The sequence below is a fragment of the Crinia signifera genome, chromosome 1 (genome assembly GCF_055691185.1).
Source record: "Crinia signifera chromosome 1, ASM5569118v1, whole genome shotgun sequence".
Taxonomy (NCBI): domain Eukaryota; kingdom Metazoa; phylum Chordata; class Amphibia; order Anura; family Myobatrachidae; genus Crinia; species Crinia signifera.
In genome coordinates, this window is record NC_139217.1 from 464211113 (window position 1) to 464226615 (window position 15503).

Genomic DNA, 15503 nt, shown 5'->3' on the forward strand with positions numbered 1-15503 from the left:
CTCTCTCCCTCATTAGTCTAGCAATCTCCCTCATGTCACCTAGCCCACATTACACTGTTACACCATAGTTACCTCCCCTCCTGCAGGAGACTCCCTGACATAGCATGTATCTCCCTCTCTCCCTCATTAGTCTAGCAATCTCCCTCGTCACCTAGCCCACATTACACTGTTACACCATAGTTACCTCCCCTCCTGCATTCTGCAGGAGACTCCCTGACATAGCATGTATCTCCCTCTCTCCCTCATTAGTCTAGCAATCTCCCTCATGTCACCTAGCCCACATTACACTGTTACACCATAGTTACCTCCCCTCCTGCATTCTGCAGGAGACTCCCTGACATAGCATGTATCTCCCTCTCTCCCTCATTAGTCTAGCAATCTCCCTCATGTCACCTAGCCCACATTACACTGTTACACCATAGTTACCTCCCCTCCTGCATTCTGCAGGAGACTCCCTGACATAGCAGCAATCTCCCTCTCTCCCTCATTAGTCTAGCAATCTCCCTCATGTCACCTAGCCCACATTACACTGTTACACCATAGTTACCTCCCCTCCTGCATTCTGCAGGAGATTCCCTGACATAGCAGCAATCTCCCTCTCTCCCTCATTAGTCTAGCAATCTCCCTCATGTCACCTAGCCCACATTACACTGTTACATCATAGTTACCTCCCCTCCTGCATTCTGCAGGAGACTCCCTGATATAGCAGCAATCTCCCTCTCTCCCTCATTAGTCTAGCAATCTCCCTCATGTCACCTAGCCCACATTACACTGTTACACCATAGTTACCTCCCCTCCTGCATTCTACAGGAGACTCCCTGACATAGCAGCAATCTCCCTCTCTCCCTCATTAGTCTAGAAATCTCCCTCATGTCACCTAGCCCACATTACACTGTTACACCATAGTTACCTCCCCTCCTGCATTCTGCAGGAGACTCCCTGACATAGCAGCAATCTCCCTCTCTCCCTCATTAGTCTAGCAATCTCCCTCTCTCCCTCATTAGTCTAGCAATCTCCCTAGATTTCATTCAGCTAGTAGAAAGAATTTCTTTACGGTCAGAACAGTCAAACTCTGGAACTCTCTTCCCAGAGAGGTGGTAACGGCTGGCTCATTAAATGCGTTCAAGGCAAAGTTGGACAAACATTTACTGGAGAAAAACATCCATGGGTACAAATAAGAAATATAATTTGTCTGTAAAATACCAGACTACCAACCTACCAAATCAGCAATGGATATCAGTATAGTAGCTCTTACTAACTGCTTTGGGGCTCATCTACATTTGGATATAAGCAATTTTACAAGATTCCTCTCAGATGTAGCAGTACACACCCACGCTTCTAGGTGCCACATTCACAATCTCTTTTCACAATCTCTCAATATATGGAATTAGACACGCCCTTTGGGTGGGGCCTGACACGCCCCCTCAATAGGGCTCTGTGCAAAATTCTATTACCAACTATAATCTCCCTGAAACTAGTTTTCAAAAGTGGGCAAGTATGCCACAGGGACTATCTTATTTCCTATTAATAAGGTGTGCCAATCCCCCCGATGTCAGAACTTATCGGTTATTATCAGGTACGCAAAGAATAATTCCCCGATAAGCAGCCCTTCAGACCGGCAATATCACATTAACCCACGTGTTATTGCCCGATTGTGGTATATCTCCCCCCCCCCCCCCCCCCCCCCCATTATATAAAGTGTGTCCTGTGGGAATGTGGTCACCATGACGACCCTATGCAGTCAAACATGCATTGGGTCGATCACTGAAAGTTGACAGCAATTAGTACGACCCCTGAAATAGGTCAACAAGGCTAATGTCGACAGGGTCAGATGGTCGACACAAGCAGTCAAAAGGTTGATCTACATTGAGTCGAACGAATGACCCATACCTGTCCTGTGTAGATGTTTTAGGTGGGCCATACGATGCTTGATCATGGGGCTGCAGTGCCAGATTAAGCCTTCGGGGGGCCCGGGGCACTTTAGACAGGGGAGCCCCTCGCACTTGTCATTACTGGCCGCAAACTGCATGGGAGAATATTACACTGTCAGAACACAGACAATAATCATCAGACTGTTGATATGCATGGAATTCTCCTATTGGGCATTACAACAGTTGGCAAGTTGATATAATGTTTTTGTAACCATGACCCTAACCCAGGCTCAACCTAAATATAACCCTGTAATGTCAGCATTGTGACTGTCGACATGTTCACTGTTGCCGGTTAGACTGATGTAGAACTCAGAGTAATTGCACTGTGCCGGTCCAAAAAGAATGGAATGTAATGATTGCACTAAAAAAAAATTTGGTGAAATGTGTGGGTCATAATGGCGTTCCTGTATGTAACCTCAAAGTGCTCTCGGACCAAGATTAGAAGATAAAGGTTTTTTTTTCTTGATTTTTAACATAAAATACCTGCAAAAGAAAAGTTATAATTTGAGATGAAATTCTTCATGACTTCCTTCCCAATTAAAAAAGTAGAGTTGCATCAGAAGAGATAGCCCTGACTTCAGGAGGGCTACCATACTGGCAACATACCTGAAAAAGTTTTCCTTCCACTCCCATATCATAGTTGACAGTTCCCGACCCTCCTGCATCCTGCAGGAGGCTCCTGTTTTTGCCATGAGCCTCCTGCTGTCCTGCATTGCACTCCTAATCTCCCGGATTCTGCAGATTCTGCCAGAAATGTCTTTGAAAGGACAGAGATGTGCTGTAATCTGGTGTGAGAATCATAAAGTGAGAGATTTTGGGAGAGTATACCCATTTTTTTTAAAGCAGGAATCATTGACATGGGTTGATTTTTCCATGTAACTGAGAATGAGAAAAATCTCTCATTTTTTGATTCTCAAACCCATGATCCCCTTATCTGTGCTGGTGTGCACTCATCCATAGTGTACTGCTGCTTCTGTTATTGAGTCACAGGGTAAGATTTTGCTAGTAATCTTTCTGTAGTTAAACACATTTGTTTAATTAGAGTGTCTGGTGTCCGTAATGCTACAACGTTATGGAAACCAACCCACCCAATAAATATTAATACATATTATTAATAAATAGTGCCTACAAGATGAAGGCACTCCAGTGTTCGCAAGAAAAAAAACAAAAAACATCTTATACCAGGCATGTCCAAACTATGGCCCTCCAGCCGTTGTGAAACTACAAGTCCCATCATGCCTTGCCACAGTTTTACTATTAGGGAATGCTAAAACTATGCCAAGGCATGCTGGGATGTGTAGTTTCACAACAGCTGGAGGGCCACAGTTTGGACATGCCTGTCTTATACCATGGAAAACATACTCATATGCTTAGGGATGAGTTTCCACAAGGTCAAATTGCATTTGGAAATTATTGCACAGGCATCACATTAATCATGTATACTGTGCTGAGTGAGAATAAAAGAAATATCCAAGGGAATATATAGCGGGAATCAAGAAACCTCATATTGCAGGCAGCAGTGTTAGTATCGATACTTGCAGAACTTCCCAGACTATATTGTTACTAATGTTATATGGAAATCTCTTGTAATAACTGCATTTAGGCAGACACGCCCATATGTGGAGGTAGACACGCCCATATGTGAAGCTAGACACGCCCATATGTGGAGCTAGACACACCCATATGTGGAGCTAGACGCCCTTTAAGGTGAGCGTAACATGCCCCCTCGCTAATGTAATCTCCCTGATTCTAATTTTTAAAAGGTGGCAAGTACATCGTGTGTGTGTGTGTGTGCTCGTGTATACTTTTGTATATATAAATATATATATATATATGTGGTGCTTTGTAAACAGGCGTCTCTCCGTCTCCGGAGCGGGCTGGTGTGTGCGCTGCTTAATATGGAGATCATGTTGCGCTGCTGCTGGTACAGTGTAACCTTGATGTGACTCAGTCAGAGATAGATCCATGTACTTATCAGTTGCCTGGTGCGTCTGTGCTGAATTACAAGTGATATCACCGCCTCCAGCCATCCTGCCGCACTTGACAGCGTGTTATTTACATGTGCGCGGGGAGGAGAGGTGTGCGTAGGTAAAAGCGCTGTCTCAGTAATTACCACATCACAACTAACCTCTTCCGTGGTCCCCATTATAGCAGACCTGAGCCAGTCACTCTGTTATATTCCCAGAGATTAAATGGTAAATATGAGGGAACCATCGGGATTTTGGGTATTAAACAGTTTCTCCAGTTCCACAGCCAGTAAGAATATTACACTCAATGAGAAAGTTTTTCAGTTTTAATTTGCATTCCTGTCCTATTACTTTCCCCCTGCTACCCATCACACACCCACTCTATGCCCCCTGCTACCCATCGCATACCCAGTGCCTCAGCCACCCCACTCTATGCCCCCTGCTACCCATCACACACCCCCTGCCTCAGCCACCCCACTCTATGTCCCCTGCCTCAGCCACCCCACTTTATGTCCCCTGCCTCAGCCACCCTACTCTATGTCCCCTGCCTCAGCCACCCCACTTTATGTCCCCTGCCTCAGCCACCCCACTCTATGTCCCCTGCCTCAGCCACCCCACTCTATGTCCCCTGCCTCAGCCACCCCACTGTAGGACCCCTGCTACCATCACACACCCCCTACCCCAGCCATCCCACTTCACACCCCCTGCTTTCCATAACCAGGGCCGCCGCCACCACTAGGCAGCTTTAGGCATTTGCCAATGGTGCCAACCATTGGAGGGCGGCACTTGGGAGCCCCCTCATGCAGCCAGTTGAGTGCAACGGCGCCCGCTTCATCCCCAACCCCCGTGGAGTCTGGTGAGTGCAGCGGCGTCCGCACCATCCGCACACCTTGCCCCTCGTGGAGCGCCTCGGCAGCAGCGGCTGCATCCCCACCACAACTCTCCTCCTCTCTCCCCCTGTCATGGAGCGACTCAGCGGCCACATCAAACACACACACCCCGGAGCAGGTGAGTAGCAGGTGGGTGGGCAGGGCCCCCTTCCTGCCTGGGGTGCTGCCGTACCTCGCACCGGCCCTGCCCGTGACCCATATCCCTGCCCCAGCCAACCCGCTGCAAGCTCCCTACTCCCCATCACACACCCCAACATTCAGCCTCAGTGCCTCCTTATGCCCCCAGAACACAATGTGCTCCTGAGCTGCCCCCCACCCCTAGTCACATACTCCTCTGCCCTTTGTGTCAGCACACACACTGGCCTCCTCCCACTGCACCACAAATCCCCTCTGCACACACCTTCCCATACCCCTGACACAGTATCTCATTCCCCCCACCAATCTCCTCCTCACGTCTATGCTGCTCCCACCGGACACATGCGAAAACTGCCCTAGCTGGCTTCCAATGGCGAACTCAGGTCCAATCCCCCCACAGCCCCTGAGGCCCCTGGGGTCCAAGCTGGTTACCACCCACAGCTGCAAGTCTCCTGCTGGATCTCATACTGGATCCCTAAGCAGAGCTGCCAGCCTGTGCTGGGCCCCAGGCCTCTGTCCAGTCCCGTTCCGAGCTGGGAAGTACCACTGACAGCTGTGCGTGGGATGTTATTATAAGCGTGGGCTGGAGATCCACAGCACTGAGCGAGGCAGAAGTAGGAGGAGAGAAGCGGCCCCGGAACCTGCATGATGCATCTCTGTGGCACAACGCTGCAGCGTCGGGTTACAGGGATTATCGGGGCTTTCTTCATGCACTGTGCACAGCACAAGACACCTAACCGGTGATGCTGTTTGCCAGATGCAAGTACGTGCTGCCTCCTCCTAGGTGTATGACAATGAGGTGCCCATAATTGCTGTCATTGTTGCAGCTGCCTGGCAGTTGCCCCTGTGCAGCGGGTGGTGGTGAGATCACGCGCTGCTCTGGGCATCTTTGTGGTCCTGTCTTTGCTGCCACTTGCTGGCATGACCGTCGAAAGGTAGGGGGCCGGGTTCTAATTACCTGGTCCCGATGGAGGGGCATGGTGGGGGCCTTGGTCTGATCCACCCACCCCCCCTCCCTCCTGGGCAGCACAGCACATGCTGGAGTATGCTGTACTACAGAGGCTGCTACCGCTCCGCTGGCCATAACAGAGAGGCTCCCCCTGCTTCAATTTTTTTTTAAGCTCCAGCAATTAGACCACGCCCCTAAAATGTTCCCAGTGACCGGCCAGCCTCTCAGCAGCACTGTTTGCTGAGTAAGTGGGTAGACTGCCCAGCTTTGATGTTTCCAGTCGCTCAATATGTATAGTGCATGCTGATTGGTTGATTATGATAAAATAATTTTTTTTCGGCTCACAAATGGGATAGGGCAATGGTGAATATACATAAACCTTTCGGGAGGACTGCACTACATAAAAGTGATAACCGCACAAATATTTGCACAGCAGTTTTCAAGATTATTGCAGACAGACAGACGTGCTTCAGGGACTTTATACTATGTAAGGATATAAGACAATAGTTTGCAATATGGTAGTAAATAGGCAATAATGCTCTCTACTAGTGAAATAGCACAACTTTACCTACCAGAAGATTAGTAAGATCCCAGACAGTCATTTACTCTAAAGTGAACTCAGGTCCTTCATTGTTGTACCTTCTTGCTAGGTGGTCATTGTCCTATAACATACAATTACTTGTACTTTACTATAGGAAATGGTAACACAATTAGCATCTAATGCTGATCTTTTTTGATTCCAGAGAACAATAGCTTTGGTTCTAGAATTATAAAGAACAATATATACAGTTCCGTTTTTAGCAGCACAGTTATCTTCAGCACTCAATAATATCTATATTTCAGTTCCAAGTGCACTTTTAGCTCTTATATCAGTCTTTCTCACAATAAGGCTTTTCTCATTTTAGACTGAGAGACTCAGTTCACTAGTTCAATCAACACATATATCACATTGACAGCATCTAATCTCTCAGACTCTTGCAGGTATTATAGTTTTACTTCATAATACTTATACTCTCTCAATAGAGACATCTCCCTTAAACAGTCTCCATAGGTCTATGCTGTGGCTCCCAGTGCTGACATTCCTCTCAGACTGCTGGCATCTCTACTGTGGTTCTCAGCACTTGGTCATCTGATATTCAGTGAGGCTGGCACTTGTCTCCTTCAAGCATTCTGTGGCTCCACCTGGTGGCAGCCTCCCACATCACAGTGTCCACTGGCTGTTATTGCAGTAGGTGGTACTACCAAGTACCTGTCTATAGCTGTACTACCAATGATTACGAATTATCTGTGTGTATACTGTGAAAACAGCATATACAGTGATATACAGCTATATAGACAGCAACATAGTAACATATACAGCAATATATATATATCCTTGTGGCGCCTTATAAATAAAATGATAATAATAATATAGCGACATATCAACAGCAACATATACAACTAAGTAGAATATCTCTAATTAAATTCAAGGTCAGATCGTCATTAAGCAACTGGATGCATACAATTTATGTGTTTATTTCACATCAATTAAACTGGTAATTACAGCTCTGTAATATGGGGAAACAGCATTCATCTCAGGAGAGACAGACAGAAGGAGGAGAGACAGGCAGACAGACAGAGGGAGGAGAAACAGGCAAACAGACAGAGAAAAGAGCCAGAGGGAGGACAGACAGACAGAGGAAAGAGACAGAGGGAGGAGAGACAGAGGAAGGAGAGACAGACAGAGGAAAGAGACAGAGGGAGGAGAGACAGACAGAGGGAGGAGAGACAGACAGAGGAGAGAGACAGAGGGAGGAGAGACAGACAGAGGAAAGAGAAACAGAGGGAGGAAAGAGAGAGGATGGAGAGACAGACAGAGGACAGAGACAGAGGTGAACAGACAGACGACAGAGACAAAGGGAGGAGAGACAGACAGAGGAAATAGAAACAGAGGGAGGAGAGAGACAGATAGAGGAAAGAGACTGAAGGGAGGAGAGACAGACAGATGAAAGAGAAACAGAGGTTGGAGAGACAGACAAACACATGTCATATGTGGGAGAGACAAATGCAGAGGTACAAGACAGAAACAAAGGAATGAGAAAAAGGGCAGAGAGAGGAGAGATGTCAGCCGACGCCGTCCCAGAGCGTCACTGCGTTCTGTCACGTCCGGGACGGGCGGCGGAGATGGAGCGCCGGGGGAGCGTCGGGGGCGTTGCCTAGCAACGCCCCGAGCTTCCGGCTCTGTTGCTCCGGCTGCTAGGCATCGGGGCGTTGCTGGGCAACGTCCCCGAGTCTCCAGGCAGCGTGCGGCGTCAGCGCAGCTGACGTCCGCACAGTCACAGACGGCAAATTCAAATAAATAGCCGGCGTCTGCTGGGAACAGACGCCGGTTATAGCTTTGGTGTGCCCCGCAGCCTTTGTGTTCCTGGTTCCAGCAGCTTCATTACAGTGCCCCATGCCGTGATCCTTGCTGTGATTCGGATAAGTCTTTACATTTTGTTCTTTGATTATATTCCATCTTGTCAGCATTGTTGCTTGTATCTCGTATTATTATATTCCATCTTGTCAGCATTGTTGCTTGTATCTTGTATTATTATATTCCATCTTGTCAGCATTGTTGCTAGTACCTTGTATTGTTTTATTCCACCCTCTGGGCATTGTTGCCATTATTACCACTGTTATACAGTTATTCCGCCTTTACGTATTGTTACGTCTGGTATACCCCTTGGATCTGTCTTGTTCCTTGCGTGGCTACCCCGTGGGTATCCGGGGCCTCCTTGCCTTCTGTGGGTTTAGATAGTTTTACCCTTGCTCTCCACTAGCCTTGGCGGCCGTGTTGTCCCTATGTAAGACCAGGTGGCATCGAGGTGGGAGCCTGACTAACGGGCTCTCACGAACGCGGCTATTATTGGTGAAGCCTAGCCCTCTGCACACGTCCGCCAATTCCGGTTTGAGGCAACGGAGGTAGGGGTGGCAAGAGAGTCCCCGGACCCTAACATTATAACCGGCCGAAAAAAAAAAAAAAAAAGTAGTAACACAACCATATTCCCTCTACAGTGGTTGTGTGTTTCTTGGTTTAGCATGGATCCCAATGCGGGGGTTCCGGCCCAGGTTTTTGCTGATCAGTTACACCACCTCACTCAGCAGTTGCAGGATCTTACTCTCAGGGTAGAGTCTCAGGAGGAAGTTCGCAGAGCAGCTCCTCCAATGGCTGTGTCGGTTAAGGAACCTAAAATGAGTCTTCCCGATCGGTTCTCTGGGGATCGACATCAGTTCTTTAATTTCAGGGAGAGCTGCAAATTATATTTCCGGTTACGGCCCCTTTCCTCCGGGTCTGAACTACAGAGAGTGGGGTTGGTGATTTCCCTGCTCCAGGGGGATCCACAGACATGGGCTTTTGGGCTGAAGGCAGACAGTCCGGCTCTTCGGTCTGTGGAGTCCTTTTTCCAGGCAATGGGGATTTTATATGATGACCCAGATAAGGCAGCCGCAGCAGAGGCTCATCTTAGATCTCTTAAACAGGGTCGCCAGGTGGCAGAAGCTTATTGCTCTGAATTCCGGCGATACGCCAATGATTCGGGGTGGAATGATCCAGCTTTACGCTCCCAATTTAGGGTGGGGCTGTCTGACCAAATAAAGGATTCTCTGGTTCAGTATCCCACACCGACGTCCCTGGACGATCTTATGCAGCTGGTTATCAGGGTGGATCGCCGGCTCCGTGAGAGACGTTCAGAACGGGGGGCAGGTTTGGCGCCATTGCCCAGTGTCCCCGAGGACTCCGCCGTCGACCTTGGGGAACCCATGCAGCTGGGCGCAGCTCGCTTATCTCCACAGGAGAAGGCGAGACGGCGTTCCCAGGGCCTCTGTCTCTACTGCGGGGTCCGGGGACACTTGGTGAATTCTTGTCCTGAGCGTCCGGGAAATGCCAAGGCCTGAGGATGCAGGGAGACATCCTGTCAGGCCTATCTCTTATATCTCCCAGTAATTCTTTATTAGTTCCCATATGTATTTTTTCTGAGATTCATAGGTGGGATGGCCAGGCATTTATTGATAGTGGGGCTGCGGGTAATTTTCTGGACTCCCAGTTAGCTCAGGAACAGGGGATTGCTCTCATACCAGTATCTCCAGAGATTTCGGTCTATGGCTTAGATGGCAATCGCTTGCCCAGTGGGGTTATTACACAGCGCACCGTCCCCCTACAGGTCCAGGTTGGGGTCACCCATTCTGAGCTCTTATCTTTTTTTATTTTTCGTAGTCCTGTTACACCCGTAGTACTGGGATTGCCATGGCTCAAATTGCACAACCCACGTTTTGATTGGCAATCAGGAGAACTTGTAAGTTGGGGTGAGCAATGTCCTCATAATTGTCTGGCTCTTCCAGTCCGCATGGTGACTCCCTCAGTTTCTGGGGTACCTGAACCTTATTGGTCATTCTCTGATGTGTTTTCCAAAAAGATAGCAGACGTCTTGCCTCCTCGTAGACCTTATGATTGCGCCATTAATCTCATTCCTGAGGCCAAACTTCCCAAGGGGCGACTATACTCCTTGTCTCTCCCTGAAGAGAAGGCGATGGAGGAGTATATTGAGGAAAACCTCAAAAAAGGGTTCATTAGGCCCTCAAAGTCACCCGTTGGAGCCGGATTCTTTTTCGGGGGGAAAAAAGACGGCTCCTTACGCCCGTGTATTGATTTTAGACAGCTTAATGCCATTACAGTAAAAAATTCGTATCCTCTTCCACTCATATCTGTCCTCTTCGATCAGCTACGTAAGGCATCCATTTTTTCTAAAATTGATTTGAGGGGGGCGTACAATTTAATTCGCATAAAAGCAGGTGATGAGTGGAAAACGGCGTTCAATACGCATTCTGGACACTATGAGTATCTGGTAATGCCGTTTGGTCTCGCTAATGCACCTGCTGTGTTCCAGGATTTTATTAATGACGTCTTAAGGGAGTTTTTGGGAGTTTTTGTCGTAGTGTATCTGGATGATATCTTGATCTTCTCCCCATCACTGGAGCAACACCGCTTGCATGTATGCGCAGTTCTCAAAAAATTGAGGGAGAACAATTTATATGCTAAGTTGGAAAAATGCGAGTTTGAGGTGGAGAGCATTTCTTTTCTGGGATACATTATTTCCCCTCGGGGTTTTCAAATGGACCCAGGAAAGCTTCAGGCCATTAAGGATTGGGTACAACCATCAAACCTCAAGTCCACCCAGAGGTTTTTGGGGTTTGCCAACTATTATAGGAGATTCATTCCATTCTTCTCCGATATTGTGGCCCCCATAGTTGCATTAACCAAAAAGGACGCCAATCCTTCGGTCTGGTCCGACGCCGCTGTCAAAGCCTTTACTAAGTTGAAGGCAGCCTTTCTCTCCGCCGGGGTTTTGCTGCATCCCAATCCTGAATTGCCCTTTGTCGTTGAGGTGGATGCCTCAGAGGTAGGGATTGGGGCAGTCCTTTCACAGGTGGATGGGCAGGACGGTTTCTTACATCCATGTGCTTTTTTTTCTCGGAAGTTTTCCTCAGCGGAATGTAATTATGACGTCGGCAATCGGGAGCTTCTCGCCATTAAAGCAGCCTTAGAGGAATGGCGACATTGGCTGGAGGGGGCTAGGTTCCAGGTTACTATCATAACAGATCATAAAAATCTGGCATACCTCCAATCAGCCAAAAGAGTCAATGCTAGGCAGGCGAGGTGGACTTTATTCTTTGCCCGATTTAATTTTATTATCACTTACAGGCCAGGGTCAAAGAATGTCGTTGCCGATGCTCTTTCGAGAAGCTTTTCTGCTGTCCAAGACCCTCATTTACAGCTGCAGCCTATTATTCCTGCCTCTTGTATTATTGCCGGTTTTACTCACAGCCTTATGGACCAAGTCATTTTGGCACAAGCCTCGGCTCCTAAGGCCATTCCAGAGGGTAGACTTTTTGTGCCTTTAGAGCTCCGCAAAAAAAGTTTTTTTGAGTTTCATCAATGTAGATCGGCGGGACATCCGGGCATTGATAAGACGTTATCTTTGTTATCAAGAGCTGTCTGGTGGTCCACCATGAGGAGAGATGTCAAGGAATGGGTGTCTGCCTGCGACGTCTGTGCCAGAAATAAAACTCCCCGTTGTTCTCCGATTGGTCAGTTGGTTCCCTTGTCGATATCCAGGAGGCCATGGTCACATATCTCCATGGATTTTATAACCGATCTACCACAATCTCGGGGTTGTGACTCTATCTGGGTGGTGGTAGACCGGTTTAGTAAAATGGCACATTTTGTCCCCTTGACCGGTTTACCTTCCGCGGAAAGGTTGGCCTCTTTGTTTGTATGCCACATTTTTCGCTTGCATGGCCTTCCTACAGATATTGTGTCAGATAGGGGCGTTCAATTTGTGGCCAAGTTTTGGAGGTCTGTTTGCTCTGCGTTACAGATTAAGCTCAGTCCATCTTCGGCCTATCACCCGCAAACCAATGGGCAGACGGAACGTGTGAATCAGACACTCGAGCAGTTCCTGCGGTGTTACGTATCTAAGTCCCAACAGGATTGGGTGGAGAACCTACCATTCGCAGAATTCGCCTATAACAACGGCTGGCATTCTGCCACCAAGATGTCTCCTTTTTTCTGTAACTATGGTTTCCACCCTCGGGCTAATTATTTTGATCCTGTTCCCGCCAGAACAGGTAATCCCAGGTGGGTGACCAGTAGGAGGGGCACCTGGGCTATGGTCCATAGGGCTCTCCTCTCTGCGACCACGGCCGCAAGGCGCTTTTCCGACCGTCACAGGAGACCTTGTTCGTTTAAAGTCGGAGATTGGGTGTGGTTATCCACCAGAAATATCAATATCCACCAGGCATCCAAGAAGTTGGGTCCTCGCTTTATTGGTCCCTACAAGATCGTTAGGAGGATCAATCCTGTGGCCTTCCGACTCCAGATTCCACGCTCTCTGAAGGTCAATCCCACGTTCCATGCCTCTTTACTTAAACCTGCCCATCGGCCTTGTGCTTACAGGCCAGCACCGGTCATTCGGCAAGGCATCAAGGAGTTTGTGATTGATAGTATTCTTGATTCGAAAATCACCCGCGGTCGTTTATTTTTTCTTGTCCATTGGAAGGGCTATGGACCTGAGGAAAGGTCCTGGGTTCTGGACAAGGACCTTCATGCCCCATCCTTAAAAGAGTTATTTCATAGGCAAAATCCGTTGAAGCCAGGACTTGGAGGTCGGTTGACCTCTCCTCAAGGGGGGGGTACTGTCAGCCGCCGCCGTCCCAGAGCGTCACTGCGTTCTGTCACGTCCGGGACGGGCGGCGGAGATGGAGCGCCGGGGGAGCGTCGGGGGCGTTGCCTAGCAACGCCCCGAGCTTCCGGCTCTGTTGCTCCGGCTGCTAGGCATCGGGGCGTTGCTGGGCAACGTCCCCGAGTCTCCAGGCAGCGTGCGGCGTCAGCGCAGCTGACGTCCGCACAGTCACAGGCGGAAAATTCAAATAAATAGCCGGCGTCTGCTGGGAACAGACGCCGGTTATAGCTTTGGTGTGCCCCGCAGCCTTTGTGTTCCTGGTTCCAGCAGCTTCATTACAGTGCCCCGTGCCGTGATCCTTGCTGTGATTCGGGTAAGTCTTTACATTTTGTTCTTTGATTATATTCCATCTTGTCAGCATTGTTGCTTGTATCTCGTATTATTATATTCCATCTTGTCAGCATTGTTGCTTGTATCTTGTATTATTATATTCCATCTTGTCAGCATTGTTGCTAGTACCTTGTATTGTTTTATTCCATCCTCTGGGCATTGTTGCCATTATTACCACTGTTATACAGTTATTCCGCCTTTACGTATTGTTACGTCTGGTATACCCCTTGGATCTGTCTTGTTCCTTGCGTGGCTACCCCGTGGGTATCCGGGGCCTCCTTGCCTTCTGTGGGTTTAGATAGTTTTACCCTTGCTCTCCACTAGCCTTGGCGGCCGTGTTGTCCCTACGTAAGACCAGGTGGCATCGAGGTGGGAGCCTGACTAACGGGCTCTCACGAACGCGGATATTATTGGTGAAGCCTAGCCCTCTGCACACGTCCGCCAATTCCGGTTTGAGGCAACGGAGGTAGGGGTGGCAAGAGAGTCCCCGGACCCTAACAAGAGACAGACAAGAAAGCAACAGACAGAAGGAAGGGCCAATTTATTTATTATTTATTTACAGTTTCTTATAGAGCAGCAGATTCCATTGCACTTTACAAAAGGAAACAGTGATAAAACAAACTGGGTAGTAACAAACCAACATAGAGGTAGGAGGGCCCTGCTCGCACGCTTACAATCAGACTTAAGGAATATACAGATCACCAAGGCAGTGCTAGAAATAGGGGGCATGGGCACCTTGCAGACTGGCATTGCCAGCTCAGGTGTGCAGCAGCCTCCCCCCACATTTATCAGGGTAGTTCTTTCCCAAAATACTCTGTGACTGATCACGCATGAATCCTTCTGTCTCTTCATGTAATCCCAGACGGACTCGGTGATGCTGAGATCAGGACTCTGCGGCCATGTCATCTCTTTAAGGACTCCTTGGTCTTCTTCATCCCAAAGATCTGAAAATATTTGGCTCCTAACAAAATTAACCCTAGAATGTGTGCGTGTACATGTGGTAGGGAATATAGATTGTAAGCTCCACTGGGACAGGGACAGATGTGACTGTTCAAATATTCTCTGTGCAGCGCTGCGGAATATGTGTGCGCTATATAAATAAATGTATTTGCAGACCCCCCAAAAGTGGGGATGTGTACCATGAAATGGGCTGGATGAGCAATTATGCACATTTATGCAGTAACCATGGCAACATGTAACTCACAACAGGGATTATAAATTGAAAACCAGAATGAGACGTTACCTAAAGGCACTTGTCCCATATATATAATGATAACATCTGTGCTTCTTTGCTGTGTTTCACTTCCTCCCTTTGTGCTGCATTGCGGAATTATCCGGAGTCCTTATAAATAATTATAATAGTAATAGTCCGATAGACGAGAGCTGTACTATGTAATATTACACTATGTAATCGTCTCTGCCCGCCGGCTTCTCATTCTGCTATAAGTATTGATCTCGCCTGTAATTGGCTCCAGAGCGCGTCGTGGCGGGAGCAGGAATTCCCAGCTGTAGGGGAAGCAGCTAATTGTCCGCAGTGTTGCTGATCACGGCAGTATCAGGCTCCGGCCTGTGCAGGAGGTGATTTCCTGGTGCTGCATCTGAACTGGAAATGGACTGCGATAGGGACCTGCTCTGCACCCTCATCTCAGCACATCAGATTCCCACCAGGACGCAGAGCAGAATTGGCACAGGCAGAGGGAAGGTTCTGGACAACGTGGTGACCTAGGCAGGAGGGGTGGTGCACTCAACCGCAATGGCTACCAATGGCACCTCTGTATGTCTGGACTTGACTCCTCTCCACCAACACTCAAGGATGCACAAAGCCGAGAGCCTCTCCAGCAGAGACGGCACTAACCAATTTGATGCCCTAGGCCAGAATTTGTTGTTGCCCCCTAGCAGATAATCGCACAAGCGGGTGCAATATACCAGCTGCACCGCTGCTAGTTCTGCCTCTAACCTAAAACCAGACTCGCAGTACAGCGTGCTTCACCGCAGGTCACCCTTTGCAGCCACAGTAGCTCCACAACTGACAAGAGGGCACA